The sequence below is a fragment of the Carassius gibelio genome, chromosome A25 (genome assembly GCF_023724105.1).
Source record: "Carassius gibelio isolate Cgi1373 ecotype wild population from Czech Republic chromosome A25, carGib1.2-hapl.c, whole genome shotgun sequence".
NCBI lineage: Eukaryota > Metazoa > Chordata > Actinopteri > Cypriniformes > Cyprinidae > Carassius > Carassius gibelio.
Window position 1 is genome coordinate 13,592,622 of NC_068395.1, and position 15,291 is coordinate 13,607,912.

The 15,291-nt window shown below is 36.4% G+C and overlaps 1 long non-coding RNA gene across 3 annotated transcripts; it reads left to right on the plus strand.

Annotated features, from left to right (window-relative positions):
- Nucleotides 1-254: 254 nt before the first annotated feature.
- Nucleotides 255-3,235, plus strand: LOC127946788 (uncharacterized). Of its 3 annotated transcripts, none has more exons than XR_008151170.1 (4): nucleotides 255-490; nucleotides 1,405-1,618; nucleotides 1,744-1,827; nucleotides 2,475-3,235. It is a non-coding gene; the product is annotated as an uncharacterized LOC127946788 (long non-coding RNA). The 3 variants fall into 3 exon arrangements; XR_008151168.1 differs by having other exon boundaries at nucleotides 255-480; nucleotides 2,475-3,233; XR_008151167.1 differs by having other exon boundaries at nucleotides 255-1,618; nucleotides 2,475-3,221.
- Nucleotides 3,236-15,291: the final 12,056 nt, after the last annotated feature.

A 15,291-nucleotide genomic window follows, 5' to 3' on the forward strand; every position in this document is an offset into this window, starting at 1 on the left:
TTATTTTGTCAGTTTTACCATTCCAAATAAAATTAAAAATAACCTTTTCATATGTTTTCATGAACAGTGCATCAGGTGAAGGTAAGGCTTGCAGTAAGTATGTAAATTGTGAAAGTATCAATGAGTTAATTACAGTTACATTTCCAAATATAGAAAGATATTTGCCCCTCCGAGCCTCAAGAATTGTATTCATTTTTTGGAGTTTCATCTCGAAATTAATCTTTACAATGAGCTCTTTTTCTACTGGTATATGTCAACCAGTTCTCATCAGTCTGCGTATAAATAACACGACTTTACACTTTCTATTTGCGTGTAATGCATACGCCAAATGCCATTTTTGCGTGCATATGATACGCCAATCCTTCCCATTAATTTCGGTGGAGAGCAGATGCGTCCAAATAACACGCATCATCTTCAGCGGCAGTGACGTCACCAGCGAGGCTCGTTCAGTTCACCTGATGCGCGTACACCTTCAAACAGGTAAGCAAGGGTAAATATATTTTTTTCTTCTTCTTTTTGTAATGATATCACGTGGTTAAGCGTATTGTTTTAATTATTTCAGTATTTCTGCATCACGTTAGACAGGGCCGTGTTTTTAAAGGGCAGTTTATGCTCAAATTATGGGTCAGTGGGCTGCTCAGCTAGCCTACCATTGTCATTAGCCTAAGCTAACCTGTACTGTTTATAGACCTGTTGCAGTTTTAAATAAATTTATGATGGGTCTTCAGCTTTTAGACATGACTAATACAAGCACAACAAAGCACCCAACCCAATATCGCGTGATAATCGTGATCGTGTAAAAAGTCCACACATTTAGCATATTTTTACAATACTAGCCTAACTTTTGCTTGACCACGTCATGTGTAGCCAATACACACACAGTAACTACAGCATATTTACCATGCTTCTCCTACTGTAACCATAGTTTTACTCTGGTATTTGTAGTTACTAACACACAATAACCACGACATTTACTATGGGTTTACCATAGTAACCATAGTTTTACTCTGGTATTTGTAGTTACTAACACACAATAACCACGACATTTACTATGGGTTTACCATAGTAACCATAGTTTTACTCTGGTATTTGTAGTTACTAACACACAATAACCACGACATTTACTATGGGTTTACCATAGTAACCATAGTTTTACTCTGGTATTTGTAGTTACTAACACACAATAACCACGGCATTTACTATGGGTTTACCATAGTAACCATAGTTTTACTCTGGTATTTGTAGTTACTAACACACAATAACCACAACACTTACCAGGATTTTACCACAGTAACTGTGTTTTTACTCTACACTATTTGTAAAGCACAGTAACCACTAAGTTTGCCATGCCTTTAATATCTTTTTGTGATGTAATTGTAATTCAGTGTTTTTTCTGTCTTGCAGTTACGTCGGATTACATACTCCACAACAACCTGTAATCCAGCAGATCTTTAAAGAAGCCATCTCTTGTAAAATCTCTCTCTCTCTCTCTCTCTCTCTCTCTCTCTCTCGCTCTGCTAGAATTAACAGGGAACTTCAACTCCACGCTCCCAATGCTGATATTGAAGAAGCTGTCAAGGGGGCTGAACAAGTCCTTCAAGGGATCAACCCTTCACAGGTAATGTTGAAGACTCTTAGTTATAACTGATTTGCTTTAATGAACGCATCCTTATATTATGTGTTAATCAAATATTTTGGTCACAGATCATTTTAACACACTGTCTCAACATGTTTATATTTCAGGAAGGCCTGTCATGAGATTTGAATTTGACCATCTTGTGCATTTATGAAGAAGACCAAAAGCTGCAAAGGCAAACACTTCCAATGGTACGTCAGATACATTTTTCTCAGCATTTGATGTTTCTTAAATTTTGGTTCACTTAGCCCATCAGGAAGAACACTCAACAAAGAGCATGTTGTAGTAGTAATAATTCATCCAATAATCATATTATATTGCACAAGCGTACTTGTACAAAATTCTACAACTTTTACTCCTACTGCTGTTATTGGCCATTACCACAGCTCCCATCAGATTGTGCCCATTGTAAGAGTGTTTATATCATGAAGTTTAAATGAAGTCCATTGTATTCTTTATTAATCTTTACAAATTGGTGCCGCCTCTTCCTGTTTCAACAGTACATGATATCTGTCCACACCTCATAGTCTGCCTTTCTTTCTATGGTGATGTTACTGAACACATCTGTCTTAGAAGCAAGAGAATGGAAATCCTAGTTTAACTTTTCAAGTGCTACAAATCAGATCTTCAATGAATTTGGGCAATCAGATCACTTAAAGTTGTTCACACAAAGACCAATAACTATAATGAGAAGTATTTTAGCATCCACACCAACAGACAGTACTGTACAATTACTGCTATGCACACTGCAGTTACAGTATGTTGTATTCTGCCATTTGTTGTTGTCTGTGTTTTTGTTGTTCATAATGTGATAAATTATCTTTGTTTCTTCTTGCAGGATTTCTCACAGATTACTTAATCATTCTTCATCAGCTCTTCACAATATCAGCCCATTCAAAAGCTTCCAGATCTTCCTCTCTTGTGTGACACATCTGCTCTCAGTCCTTTACTGCCAACCTCTACATTCATCACTCCAATCTCTACTATAAGCACTCCTGTATATATATATATATATATATACACATAATAATAATTATTATTATTAACCATTTATTTGTTTTGCATTTATTCACAATAGAAGCAAACAATGATTACAGGATATATGTTTTTAAAGGTGATAATTGTAAAATATTGGAGCATTGTTCTTAATCATTTTTGCCTATTTGGTTGATAAAGGGAAGAAAACAATATATTTTCAACTGTAACCTTGATTATTCTTTGGCATCTTTTGTCAGGATTTCTGTAAACAAATTCCCTTTTTATTTTTGAATATTAAACTTATGTTTTTTGAAGGGAGTTTCTGTTGCAATTGTGTTTGTTTGTTTTCACTTAGTTACCTCTATGCATTTTTTTTTATCAACTTTTCTTTTTTTTCATAGTGGAATAAACTGGAGAGAGACTGTTCTGGGCACTATGTTTATCTGCGAAAAGTTTGACATATCAATAAACACTGTAAAATGACTAGACAATGAGTGATTGATGTCATGATGTTTGTTTGTTTGTTTTCTATTCCTATAGTTCAACTGGTGGATCTAAGAATGGCAAGTTTTTAGGGTCCATTTCCATGAAACGTAGATGTGATAAATTGTTTACCTTTAATACACTATAAATACATTGTAAATATTACAGAAGGAAAATTGAGTAGTAGAAAAATATTGTGTTTAAATAATCTTCAGAGGTGTTTTTTTTTTTTTGAGCAAATGAAACATTTTGACATTTATTTTTCACACAGTATATGCAAACTTTTGAGTTTAAGTACTGTACACTAATATTAGTGTAAACAATGTAGCCTATTCAATACAATGGGAATCATTATACCTTCGTTAAAACACAAAACAAAAAAAAACACCTTTAATCAACGTATGTCTTGCTGCATCAGGGTAACTGCAGCTTCTGTCCATTCACTACAGGAACCCGGAAGCTCCCGGCATAAATGACCATATATGTACAAGTTAGTGTGACGCCTCTGCTCAACTGGGTTGCCATTGGCTTTGACGTTCCCTTGGCTCTCGCAGAACTCGCTGTGATTGGACTATCTTTTAACCCAAATTATAAACCGCTTAATGTTGCAAAGTCCGTTTGACTGTAATTATTACGTCAGTAACACCTTCAGTTAACAATGCAGTGTTGCTATGTCGTGAGAAATTACCTCTTTACCGAAATCGTAACCCTAACCCTAAGCACAAGTCCAATAAACTCCAAATACCAGCGCTAATATTACTCGCGTTCAAACGATAGAATGGCAGAGGCTTATGGGTAATGTAGTTTAAAATGTTTAATAATTAAAAAAATGGGAAAATGCAATCTTTTTTAACAAAGGGTCATCTAAACATGTTCATTGTGTAAACATTAATGACATATTTAAGAGGCAGGCTGAAATTCGATATTTTACTAAGTGCACTTTTTTAAACACCTTTATACCACCTTTCCATATATGTTTGAAAACTCTGTCCAACATTATTTAATTAGCATAGCATACGTAGTTGTCCTGCCAATTTTTTCTTTGACACTATAATCAGACTTTGATTTACAGCCATTTGAAATTTACATTTTTTTGCTCTTCTAAGGGACTCTACTGGGCCCTTGAAGATGGAAGGGCAGTAAAACATACACATACCTTTTCTCATCATGGACAACAGACTGTGCCGAGTCATAATATTTAAGTTTTTCTTTTCAACAAATTGCCAATATGTAAGTTGTAAGTCATGTTTATCTTAGAATAAGAATAGAACCATAAAAATATACATCAGTGCCTATTTGGAATAGGCTCCAAATATTGAATTATATCAGGTGCAAGGATACAGTATTGAAAGTAAACAAAGACACCAATTTAAACAACCAATACATACTGTGACACTTCATTGTACTTTCACAGTGTCAATGTGTCATTCAGTAAGACAAGGTACAGAGAGTGTGTAGTTTATAGTGCAAAGCCATACAATTCATGCAATGCAAAGAATCATAATATTAAGAGCTAATTTGTGTCTCTGTGTAAAATACTCCTCATATTTGTCCTCCTCGGGTACTAAACATCAGTAATGTGCATGCTCATCTTGCTTATTATACAGTACTGGATTCATGTTGATCTTTCCCTTGTCCATCACCTTCAGTTGTGCATGAAATTCCTGCAGCATTATAGTCCATGCAGTATCTTCTAATGCAGCTTTCAGCCTGCCCTTCATCTAACTGAATGTCATTAATGTAACCAAATGTTCATTTCTTAATTAAAACACATTTATCTATTGTTTACAAAATTAAATGGTGTATTTACCAAACACCATTCTTAATATAGAATATTCACCCTACTTTATTATCCAACACCATGTGCAGTACTTTACTGGAGGATACAACATAAAGACAACTAAAGTAGTGTATTAAGACAAATGATATACAATTTTTAACAATATTAAAAATGGGTTATGTTTAAACCATGTTTTTCTAATCAGATGAAGCCATGCAAATGCATGCATGGTGAAATGTCTTGAGCCCCAAAGAATCACATCAAGTTTTTAGAGCTCTCCTGCTTTTCTTCCTCTTCTTGCTTGTCCATGTCCTGGACATATCATAATCTTCCACGTCATACATTTTTTTTGCAGTTGTTATGCAGCACCCTACAGCACAACTGATGAACAAAAGACATGTAACTAATTTAAATCAAATATCTTTATTGTCACAATACAATGAACACAAGTATACAGGTGATGAAAGTCTTGGGTGCAGACTGCAGCGTGACAGTATGGATGACAAATGAATTAATTCATGAATATATATGAAATACAAATTCTGAATATATATATATATGCAACACACATATATAAGGGACTCAATTCAGGTAGAGAACAATATATGTTAAAAATTATGCTATACAAAGAGCATGAATTGAAAACAATAATAATCACAGTACACATACATCTCTGCAGTAAAGCACGGTATGAATTAGTGCAAACAGAATGTCAGGGTGCATAATAATATTGAGTCCAGTCAGCATAACTGATAAGAGTGCAGGGCATATGAGGTTGGTGGGGTGTGTATGGTTTTACTGGTATGAGTTCAGTTCAGTCTGATTGCCTGTGAAAGGAACTTGTCTCACTGTCTGCTGGTGTAGGTTCTGTGATAACGTCTGCCTGATGGTAACAGTGAGAGCAATCCATGGCTCGGCTGGCTGGAGTCTCTGACGGTCCTCCTCACACTCCACCTGGTCTAGATGTCCTGGAGGGCCAAAACATGTATTTAGGTTATGGTAAATCAATAAACAATATATAGTATTTTTATTTATAATTGTTGCACTGGACTTAACATTGATTCTTGTTGGGGATATTGGCCAAAAGAATCCCACCACAACTAGCTCTCGTTGTTTAGCTGTGATGTTTACTTTTACAGGCCGTAACATCTGAGCTGTCGCAGTAGAGCGGTTTGTGAATGCAGTCTTCACAGCAGATAACTGATGGGTTCAGGTAGCAGTGATGCACTCGGTGGCCATTCAATTGATATCTTCATCAACTGGCTTCATCTTAATTCAAACAAACAGACAAAACAATAAGTCAGCAATAACAGCAATAACCATTCTAGAGTAATAGTGTTGGTGAATACAGTTGCAGGTGTCAGTACTCACCATATTCAGTCCTTTCCTTCCCAAATCACAGAGATGATGCACAGCTTATTTGCTCATTTTAGGAGCTATAAAAAAGATGTATATGTGAAAAACTATAACTGCGGACTTGAAAAGTCTTTTGAGAGATCAACATCAATGTTGTACCACACATAACTGCATTGAATTCAGACATACAAATTGAAATGTGAAACTTTTCACCTTTCTGTCTTTTCTTTTGGGGCACAAGAAGTCCATGTTCATTCCTCATTTCTTTAGGACTGGTTTGAATGATTTTCTTTGCGTTTCTGGTCTTCAGCTGTAAAACAAGAAAATATTTACTGACCCCATGTTTAATCATTATTGTTGTTTAAAAATATAAATAAGGCAGATATAATTATATACTTCAAGCACAAGTTCCTTGGCAACTCTAGTAGGCTCCTGAGTTCATCTGTTCACATCAGATTCAGCGTCTGAGAAAATACCATCATGCAAACTCTCAGTTTCTGCCTTACAACAGAGCATAAAAGAATGTGTGAGTGAGGGAGTACAGCATGAAGATGAAGTGAAAAAGGCAGAGAAAGGCAGAATTTTGTGTATAAATTTAACAGAATGAGGGGAACATTTAAGAGATTTAAGAGAACAGTATTGTCTGTTGGTGTGGATGCTAAAATACTTCTCATTATAGTTATTGGTCTTTGTGTGAACAACTTTAAGTGATCTGATTGCCCAAATTCATTGAAGATCTGATTTGTAGCACTTGAAAAGTTAAACTAGGATTTCCATTCTCTTGCTTCTAAGACAGATGTGTTCAGTAACATCACCATAGAAAGAAAGGCAGACTATGAGGTGTGGACAGATATCATGTACTGTTGAAACAGGAAGAGGCGGCACCAATTTGTAAAGATTAATAAAGAATACAATGGACTTCATTTAAACTTCATGATATAAACACTCTTACAATGGGCACAATCTGATGGGAGCTGTGGTAATGGCCAATAACAGCAGTAGGAGTAAAAGTTGTAGAATTTTGTACAAGTACGCTTGTGCAATATAATATGATTATTGGATGAATTATTACTACTACAACATGCTCTTTGTTGAGTGTTCTTCCTGATGGGCTAAGTGAACCAAAATTTAAGAAACATCAAATGCTGAGAAAAATGTATCTGACGTACCATTGGAAGTGTTTGCCTTTGCAGCTTTTGGTCTTCTTCATAAATGCACAAGATGGTCAAATTCAAATCTCATGACAGGCCTTCCTGAAATATAAACATGTTGAGACAGTGTGTTAAAATGATCTGTGACCAAAATATTTGATTAACACGTAATATAAGGATGCGTTCATTAAAGCAAATCAGTTATAACTAAGAGTCTTCAACATTACCTGTGAAGGGTTGATCCCTTGAAGGACTTGTTCAGCCCCCTTGACAGCTTCTTCAATATCAGCATTGGGAGCGTGGAGTTGAAGTTCCCTGTTAATTCTAGCAGAGCGAGAGAGAGAGAGAGAGAGAGAGATTTTACAAGAGATGGCTTCTTTAAAGATCTGCTGGATTACAGGTTGTTGTGGAGTATGTAATCCGACGTAACTGCAAGACAGAAAAAACACTGAATTACAATTACATCACAAAAAGATATTAAAGGCATGGCAAACTTAGTGGTTACTGTGCTTTACAAATAGTGTAGAGTAAAAACACAGTTACTGTGGTAAAATCCTGGTAAGTGTTGTGGTTATTGTGTGTTAGTAACTACAAATACCAGAGTAAAACTATGGTTACTATGGTAAACCCATAGTAAATGTCGTGGTTATTGTGTGTTAGTAACTACAAATACCAGAGTAAAACTATGGTTACTATGGTAAACCCATAGTAAATGTCGTGGTTATTGTGTGTTAGTAAATACAAATACCAGAGTAAAACTACGGTTACAGTAGGAGAAGCATGGTAAATATGCTGTAGTTACTGTGTGTGTATTGGCTACACATGACGTGGTCAAGCAAAAGTTAGGCTAGTATTGTAAAAATATGCTAAATGTGTGGACTTTTTACACGATCACGATTATCACGCGATATTGGGTTGGGTGCTTTGTTGTGCTTGTATTAGTCATGTCTAAACGCTGAAGACCCATCATAAATTTATTTAAAACTGCAACAGGTCTATAAACAGTACAGGTTAGCTTAGGCTAATGACAATGGTAGGCTAGCTGAGCAGCCCACTGACCCATAATTTGAGCATAAACTGCCCTTTAAAAACACGGCCCTGTCTAACGTGATGCAGAAATACTGAAATAATTAAAACAATACGCTTAACCACGTGATATCATTACAAAAAGAAGAAGAAAAAAATATATTTACCCTTGCTTACCTGTTTGAAGGTGTACGCGCATCAGGTGAACTGAACGAGCCTCTCTGGTGACGTCACTGCCGCTGAAGATGATGCGTGTTATTTGGACGCATCTGCTCTCCACCGAAATTAATGGGAAGGATTGGCGTATCATACGCACGCAAAAATGGCATTTGGCGTATGCATTACACGCAAATAGAAAGTGTAAAGTCGTGTTATTTATACGCAGACTGATGAGAACGGGTTGCATATGTATACCTAGAAGATTAACAGGGCCTTCTGAACATTGAATAGGTACAATAAAGGAAAATTTATTTGATCTTTTTAGAGATCCAATTCTAAGAATAGAGCATTTATCGTAATTTGGTTTTAATCCAGAAAGTAAAGCAAAAGGAATCCAATTCTGTAACAAGTGAATCTAATGACAAAACATCTGGATTTATGTAAAATGAGGCATCATCTGCATAAAAATAAGACTTTGATTCTAACCCATTCACTTCCAATCCCTTAATATTTGCATTATTCCTTATTATGGGGCGGCAGTGGCTCAGTGGTTCATGTAGGTTGTCTACAAACCGGAAGGTTGGTGGTTCGATCCCCGGCTCCACCTGACCAAGTGTCGAGGTGTCCTTGAGCAAGACACCTAACCCCAGCTGCTCCCGATGAGCTGGATGGCGCCTTGTATGGCAGACACCACCGTCGGTGTGTGAATGTGTGTGTGAATGTGTGTGTGAATGGGTGAATGTGAGGCAAATTGTAAAGCACTTTGGATGGCCATGTGGTCTGTTGAAAGCACTATATAAATGCAGTCCATTTACCATTTACCATTCTAATGGCCAACATTTCAATTGAAAGAATGAATAAATAAGATGAAAGGGGGCAGCCTTGTCTCACTCCAATTTTATCAGAAATATGTCCATTATTAATTATTTTACTGCATGGGTTTTGATATAGTACTACATGAATCCATTTAATAAAACTCTCACCAAAGTTGTAAATGTTTAGACATTGATATATAAAATTCCAATTTATCATATCAAAAGCCTTCTCAAAATCAGCTATAAATATCAATCCAGGCAAAATGTTCTTTATCATAATAAGCCATTATTTCAAGCAGGCGTCTAATGTTATCGCCTACTGTATTTAAAAAAAAAACCTGTTTGATCAGGGAGAATTAAGTCCTGAATAACTTTTTTTTAAACTCAGTGCTAAGCATTTGGCAAAAATACGTGTATCACAACATAAAAGTGTAAGGGGTCTCCAATTTTTTTAATTTCACAATTTCCTTGTCCTGACCCTCTACATCATGTTTCAAAAGTAATGAAATTAAACCTTCTTTCTGAGAATTTGATTGACAACCAATCTCAAAAGAGTAATTGTAGCATGCCAGTAAAGAATCTTTAATCTCTGTAAAGAATGTTTTGTATACCTCCACTGGTATTCCATCTAAACCTGCTGTTTTTCCATTTTGAAAGGAACAAATTGCATCATATAATTCCTTCTTAGTAACAAGACCTTCACATAATTTTTGTTGAACATTGGTAAGTTCTGGGTGGGGATACATTTCCATATGTTCAGACAAAGGAAGATGAGATAAATGAGGTGCCTCTTCATTAAATATCCCATTATAATACTCCATCAATGTTTTTTCAAAATGCCATTTGTTGAAATCATATTTGTTCTGTCATCTTTCAAAATTTTTGATATATTCTTTCTGGGATAATTTCTATTTTGGAGTTGCAAAAAATACTTATAACATTTTTCACCTTGTTCCATCCAATTAGCTTTAGTTCTATATATATAATTCCTTTGATTTTATTCTGATAGAACCTCTCTAATTCTTTTTCTTTGTCATCTAATTTTTGTAAATCTTGCTCGATGCAATCAGATCTGTTTGTATCCAAGCGATTTTTTATGTTGTGCACCTCATTTAATAAAATTCTTTCTCTATTACAAGTTTGTTTATATTTCCATGAAGAGAATTTTATAGCATGGCCTCGAAAAGCACATTTAGACGCATCCCAAACAATAAGTGGATTTGCTGAGTCAGTGTTAAAAAGAAAAAAAATCTGAAATTAATTGTCTTGTTTTAATAATGAAATTACTATCTTCTAACAATGATTGATTACATTTCCAATATCCTTTACCTAGGGCTGGGACAACGGGTCGAGGTCATCGATGACGTCGACGCAAAAATAAAATAAAAACGTTGACGCAAAATATGCGCATCGATTCGTCAACCTGTTTTTATCTATCTAAAAATCGTTTGCAAAACGTTTACCTTATGTGCGCTGAATATACCCGATGGTCGGATCAACATTCTGTCCAACGTTATATAACCAATCCAGGGATTTTTCTGCATTGATCTTTTTTTTGGCGGCTGTCAAAGCCTTATTTGATCGGTGAGTGATGTAGAATAGAATGACTGCTGCGCCTGACAGGGCGCGTACGAGAGAGATTACTGCTTGCCTTGTAGTACATTAAATAATAACTATATATCGAATTTGGTCTTTTAATTGAAATTAATGTATCCTTATACATTATGCCATATTAAGTGTTAGTTTTTTCTACAGGAGGAAAATGCTTAACGAAAGACTTTGTGTGTAGTAGTAGGCCTACTAATTTAGTTTTAATCGTTTATTCACCACCACAGCGTCTTGTCTCCATTGGCAACATGCATGATTTGTGTCGATTGCAAGTGACGTCACAGGTAGCAGAGAGTGCAAGTAGCGTGTAACGATATTGAAACTCCATATACATCGGGAAGAAGGAGGCGGGAACCGGCGCACAATCAAAACATAATTTTAATATTCAAAATAAATACAAAACAGCGCACCAGCCCCTCGCGGACGACTGGTGCGCGCAAATAAAAAGCAAACATAAAATAATGTCCCAGGCCTGTTCCTCTCTCGTCCTTCACGGTCATCGCTCCAGTTTTATATCCTTCCATCTCCTACGTGGGACTCGATACTGGCGGTGGGGCGCAGGTGCAGCTCATCTCCAATCACTACACCTGGCCTCCCTCCTTGTTCCCACGTCTCTCGGCCCCGCCCCACTCGCCACATAGCGATTGCAAGTGACATTGTAATTTAGTTTCTTTTTTCTTGTCTTCACCACCTGGCTACTGTTGTAAAATGTTGAGAGATTCAAACAAAAAGTTCGAACAATCTTACAAAATAAACAAAAAATAAAATAAAAACTGCAAGTGACGTCGCTAACAGAAGCACAAGTGTCAGAGAGTGCAAGTCTGAGAATGCAAGTAGCGATTGCAAGTGACATTGTAATTTAGTTTATTTTTTCTTGTCTTCACCACCTGGCTACTGTTGTAAAATGTTTGAAAGATTCAAACAAAAAGTTATCAATAAATAGAAAAAAAAAAGAGCGCGCTGTCATCTCCAGCATTTTTTCCTTCAGCTTGAGGTTTTCCCTGGAAACATCTTTCACAGACTGCTGCACGTTCTTCACCATTTTTTCCACAGACTCAAGATCCTTGCGTGTCTGCTCCAGTGATATCCCATTTGCGATCAAAGTCTCTTTTAGATCTTTGGTATCATCCGACATTGTGTCCAGCTTGTCAAGCTTCTATAATTTCTCATTTATTTTGGTCAGTATTCCCTTCATATCCAGTGTAAAAGAAAAATAATTATCCGGACTGCTTTCTAGGTCCGTGTTTAGTCGCTTGTTTGGTGGCTCAACTCTTTTTTTATTTGAAGCTCCGGGCGTCTTTGTTGTATCAGACGCCATCAAACAAAAAGTGGGAATCAATCGAATCAAAAAGTATGCCACTGGAGCGTAACGCCAACTTAATTTTGGCCCATTCAAAAATAAAAAATGATTCTTAATTGAATTCTACCATTTTTTCACTAATAATACTTAAAATTCTCCCATAAATTAATAAATTTTGCCACGCGACATCACCTGCTGCTCACTCACTCACGCATGCGCATACCAAAAAAAAAACAAAACAAAAAAAACGCCAGACATTCATTCACAGAAATCAAGAAGACAATTGTGGTTGTATGCAATACGGTGTACAAACTGGACGGAGATGATCATAAATAATGCTCGTGTTTGCAGTGCACACTTCATATCAGGTAAAATAATATATGCATATGAACTGGTGTGTTGGTTTTATCTAGTAAATCAGCAAGTTTCTGTTTTATAGGTGAAAAGTTGCCAACCTTCAGCGCACTACCTAGTTTAAATGTTAAACAAACATACAGAGATAGATGTGTGTGCCATCCTTTGAATGGTCTCTTAAAATAATACACATTGCTAATCATAGTTAGCCCAGCGAAAGGTAACACTAGAAAATAAGCCTTGACAAAATTCCCCATACCACCCAAAAGTAATTCATATGGCCGTATGGCATACGGGTCAGGTAGCCTGCTTCCATCCGCGACAGTTAATAATAATAAAAAAAAAGCTGTCATGGTCCCGCAGAGTCAGGGACTGTACATATTCGGACAGTTCCGAACCTTCTTCTGCATCCATGTTTAATAAATCCTTCTTAAAACATGCTAGCTTACGCTTGTCAACATTGTGTCCTTGCCTCTTTTTACCTCCAGCAAAGCACTGCTTACCCAGAGACGTTGCAATGTTTACAAACTTTTAAGGGGTCTATAGCTATGCTGTCTTCAAAATTAGATTAAAAGAAGGTACTTCCAGAGAGAGGAAGTTAAGTAGAATTTGGATTCGGGCATGCCTTGATGCCTTTCTGCCTTGGAATACTGCCTCCGAAGGCACCATTTTAGGGCTTTCGGATGAAGCAAATGACAAATGTTTTGGAACAGGCTTCTGAATTATTTCAGGTGTTTCAATCAGACCTGTTGCCACAGGTGTAAAAATTCAAGCATGTAGACCATACATTTTGCATTTACAAACATAAGCTCTGTGATTTCAAGCATGGTTCTTTGATAGGATGCCACCTTTGCAGTCTGTTTGTGAAATTTCAAACTTGCTAGACATTCCAAGGTCAACTGTAAATGGTTTTACTGAAAAGTAGAAACGTTTAGAAAAAGCAGTAACTCAGTCATGAAGCAGAAGAACATGTAAAGTTAAGAGCGGGCCGTTGTGTGCTGAGGCGCATGGTGCGCATAAGTCACCAACAATGCAGATTCCACAGCTGAAGAGTTACAAACTTCCACTGACATTAAAAGGATGGTTCGCCCAAAAATGGAAATAACCTCATGATTTACTCACCCTCAAGCCATCCTGTTGTATATGACTTTCTTCTTTCAGAAAGGACCAAGCACAGTACCAAACCTCAAATGGAGTAGTTTAAAGCACATCACCACTGGTCTCTGGAGCAGTGGAAACCTGTTCTTTGGAGTGATGAATCTTACTTCTCTGTTTGACAGTCTGATGGGTGAATCTGGGTCTGGTGAATGCCAGCTGAACATTACCTGCTGGACTGCTGTAGTTTGGTGTAGAAGGGATAATAGCGTGGTACTGTTTAATGGGAGTTGTTGTTTGGGCCCCTTACTTCCAGTGAAAGGAAAACTTAAAGCTACATTATACCAAGATAATTTAGACGATGCTATGCTTCCAGCTTCGTGGGAACCAGAGCTTGACTGTGACCCACTGCATGAAGCAATGTCCATAAGGTCATGGTTGGATGAGTCTGGTGTGGAAAGAATTTGACTGGCTTACACAGAGCCCTGACCTCAACCCCAAGGAACTGAGAGAGTGGGGACTGTCAGCCAATCCATCTCGTCCAGCATTAGTGTCTGACCTCACAAATCTGGGTGAAAATATGACTTCAAAATTCTCAATGAATGGACAACAAATCCCACAGAAACGCTCCAAAATCTTGTGGAAACTTTCTCAGAACTGTAGAATTTGTTATAGCCGCATAGCTTAATAACAATAGCTTTAATGCATTTAGTATTTTATTTCAATTAATGAATAAAAATCTATTGAAACATGACATTTAAAACACTGATTCTGTTGCGTCCTTTATGTGGGAGTTATACAAATCTTCATATAGTTCTCACTGACCAGTGTTTGTAAGTTTTCAGTGTTAACTAGAATATGGAAAAATTCAAAGGAAGCTTTATTTTCAGCTTTCAGTTTTGTAATGCTTGTTCTGTTCAGCAGAGTGGAAAAGACATGGAACATTATTCAAATTAACAGTAATATTTAACTCTAGTGACAGCTTGAGCAAGAGCTGACACCTCTCACATCAGTGCTCAGTTTGGTTCGAGAAGGACAAGTCAATTTAATGAGGTTGTAGAGTAGTTCATTGTTGAGAAAAGTTGCAGAAAACTCTTCAGAATCCATTAAATAACATGGCACGTCTTTCTTTCAAAACTGTATGTAAAGGCACAGCGCTTTTGTTCTTTGTCATTCATCTGGTAAGATGCCTTCATTATTTTGCATATTTTACATTTATTTTTATTATGACTGATTTACAAACAGGTCACGCTTAAAACCACTTGTTGATGTGATCTGAACTGACGGTGTTACTCTTGTGTTTTTCAAGACTTGCTAAAAGGTTATATTTAGTCAGTTAATAGATGTTCAATTAAATATGTAGAAATTCTATATTTTGATTTATTTTATTAAACAAGGTGGTATTTGTTTTAAAGAAAGGAAGACAAAGAAAAAATTGAAAATTGTATAATGCAATGATGTTCATACGCATGTTCAGGCCAACAGAGGTACAAAGCAGAAATCAAAGACAGTTTACATGCTTATATTTACATGAATTCAGTGGTTTTCTA